This window comes from Grammomys surdaster, unplaced genomic scaffold (assembly GCF_004785775.1).
Source record: "Grammomys surdaster isolate TR1022 unplaced genomic scaffold, NIH_TR_1.0 340, whole genome shotgun sequence".
Lineage (NCBI taxonomy): Eukaryota > Metazoa > Chordata > Mammalia > Rodentia > Muridae > Grammomys > Grammomys surdaster.
The window spans coordinates 380,042-383,166 of record NW_021604759.1 but is presented as its reverse complement, the minus strand read 5'-3'; the positions used below and the strand labels follow the sequence as shown (position 1 = coordinate 383,166).

Sequence of the window (3,125 nt, the reverse complement as noted above, 5' to 3'; positions counted from 1 at the left end):
TGTCCAAAGTATTACAGCTCTGCAAAGGGGAAGCCTGTGAAGGGTAGGTAGCCATGTCCTAGGTATCTCCCAATACCATGGCAACGCCAATGCCAGCTGCAGTACTCATTGCCTTTAATTCTCATAGAGCTGAGGTTTGCCTTTACTTTAAATTCCTCAATGAAGTGCAGCTGATTAGGAACCAGAAACCCAGCACAATCTGAGGTCTTATGAATGGAAAGAAAGCTGAGACATCCCCAAGTGTGGTGGCACACATCAGCAGTTGGTTCTCAAGGCCAACCTGAGCTACCAAAATGTGTGTGTGTGTGTGTGTGTGTGTGTGTGTGTGTGTGTGTGTGTGTGAGAGAGAGAGAGAGAGAGAGAGAGAGAGAGAGAGAGAGAAGGGAGAGGGATGAGGGAGAGGGAGAGGGATGAGGGAGAGAGGGAATGGAGGGAGAGAGGGAAGGGAGGGAGGAAGGGAGGGAGAGAGAGAATAGAGAATGCACTCAGTAACAACATTCTTGAGGTGAGGTCCATGTGTTCACATATATTCTTGGTTCTATTATTCCCATTTGATTGAGCTGATAGATGAAACGTTGACTCCTAATTAATACACGTCAGTATTTACTCATAAAGATGACAAACATGAAAGAAAAGTCTCTGTGTGTTGGGGGCAGGAGGAGGAGTTCTGGTCAGTTGAAATTGTGACCAGTGAGGTTGAGTCTCACAGACTCTGGGCTTAAACCTGTTAAAATGTTGGTAAACGAACACAGTACTCAGCTCCTGAAGATTCTAGAAGGCGATTCTTGTGCTTTTCTTGTATTTCTCGACCATTCTCCTCAAGGCGCCCTGCACTTCCTTGTTCCGAAGGCTGTAGATGAACGGGTTCAGCGCAGGGCCAATGATGGCGTAGAACACAGAGATCAGTTTGTCTCCCTCAGCGGAGTAAAGCGACTTGGGCCTCAAGTACCTGATCAGCCCCGTTCCGTAATAGATGCTCACCACAGCCAAGTGCGAAGCACAGGTTGAAAAGGCTTTTTTTCTGCCCTCAGCCGAGTCTATTCTTATCACAGCCAACAGGATGCGAAGGTAGGAGAGAACAATCAGCAGGAACGGGAACAGCACAGTACCAGCCCCTCCAACGGCCATCGTGGCCTCCAGCAGAGACGTATCTGCACAGAACAGGTGCAGAAGGATGGGCAGCTCACAGAAAAGATAATCAACAACATAAGGACCACAGAGTGGGAGGATCGTGAAGCAGAGAGGTATAACCGAGGCACAAAAGCCTGTGACCCAGACCGCCACTGCCAGTGCCGTGCACACCGCCCAGCTCATGATCAGAAGATACCTCAGTGGGTAGCAGATGGCCACGTAGCGATCTATGGCCATCACTGCAAGGAGAAAGCACTCGGTCGACTCCAAGAACAAGGTGAGGTAAGTCTGAGCCAGGCAGAATGGGTAAGATATGACCTTCCTGCTTGCAAGGAAATTGAAGAGCATCTTTGGAGTCACAACCATGCTGAAGAATCCATTGAGGACAGCCAGGTGGCACAGGAAGAAATACATGGGTGTCTGCAGAGAGACATCTAGAGCCACTAATGTGACAACAGCTGTATTCCCCAAGCAGTTGGCTAGGTAGACCAGAGAGAAGAAGAAGAAGAGGGGAACCTCAGTCTGGGGTTGGTCAGAAAACCCAACAAGGACCAGCTCGGTGACTATGCTGGAATTCTGCGGTCTCATGCCTGTTACTGAGCCATACCTGTCCAAATGAGAAGAAATCAAAGGCCCTCACATGAAAAATCTTAGGTCAGATCAGCCTCTCGTCACATTTGTTTTAATGCTGATGGTTAAAGGATGGTCTCTTCATGAAGCCTTTTCAGGTATAAATTTAGCTCACCACAGTCCTAACTCTGAGTGACTATTTTTGGCTAATAACATCAGGTCTCACAGATTCACGGGGATAATTTTGCCATCACTACATCATGTCAAACAGATTAAAGCATGTGGGACTGCATAATGGTATCCTGGGTCATGGTTGAGCAGGTACTTAGAACCCCGAGATTCTCCGTGGAATTCTGCGTGAGAACCGGCAGGAGTTCGGTCCCTCCCATCATCTAGGATCCTGAAAAACAGTCACATAGATCTCCATAGAGTCACATAGGCCAGGCTATAGGCCTCAGGCCCTAGAGATTTGCACACTAATGAAGGCCAGAGGGCAGAGCAAATTAAACATTCCTCCCCCAGATCCTCCCCCAATCCTCCCCCTTTCTCCCTCCCTATATAACTCGGGACTGCCCTGAGTTTTGGGGGGGTATGCCTAGATCCATCTATTATCCGTCATGACAATAAATCTTTTTGGAACCAAGGACTTCCTCGTGTTACTGGGGCCTGCCGCCGCCAAGGCCCTTAGGCCGCTGGAACCATAAGATCTCCCTCCCTGATGTGGGACCCGCCACCGTGGCGCGAGCTTGCGCTGCTGTGGCGGCCTTTTTAAATTTTCCCGACAAAAGCATGCCTCTGTGCTTTGCTAACTGCATGTTTTAATTATCGAACTCTTAAAAGTGAGTTTTAACTCCTGTTTTTAAAAACTGACTCGTCTGACGTCATGAGTGAAAAGACGAAAGTTGAAATAATTGCGTTCTGCTTCGACTAGGCTGGTAATTGATAACACTGAGCTAATCTAACTGAACGAATCACTTAACACTCCCAGACCCTACAGGAAATAGACTATTGGTCTCTACAGATGGAATGGGACAGGTAGTATTTAAACTGCTTAAACAAGTCAGCAGTCTCAAAAACAATACAACTCAGTAACCCAGATTTCTGGCTTTCAGGTTTCTGGTTATGATCTCAGAAAATAGAACTGTTTTCAAAGCCAGGATTTTCTTATTCTCTTTAAAGTTAGCGTGAGGTGCAGCATGTTTCACCAAGCATCTTCACACTCTTTACTCTTAGTCATCTTCCTTGCTCACTCCCCACCCCTTCCTCCTCCCCACATACCCCTCCTTTTGCCCATTTCACACAGAGCTCACTCCCCACCCCTCTCCCTCCTCCCCACATAGTCCTCCTTTTGCCCATTTCACACAGAACTCACTCCTCACCCCTCTCCCTCCTCCCCACATACTCCTCCTTTTGCCCATTTCACA

The 3,125-nt window shown here is 47.9% G+C and overlaps 1 pseudogene across 1 annotated transcript; it reads right to left on the bottom strand.

Moving 5' to 3' along the window:
• Positions 1-771: 771 nt before the first annotated feature.
• Positions 772-1,773, bottom strand: LOC114630495 (annotated as a pseudogene). The gene has a single exon (XR_003712831.1). The product of XR_003712831.1 is annotated as an olfactory receptor 2A12-like (transcript).
• Positions 1,774-3,125: the final 1,352 nt, after the last annotated feature.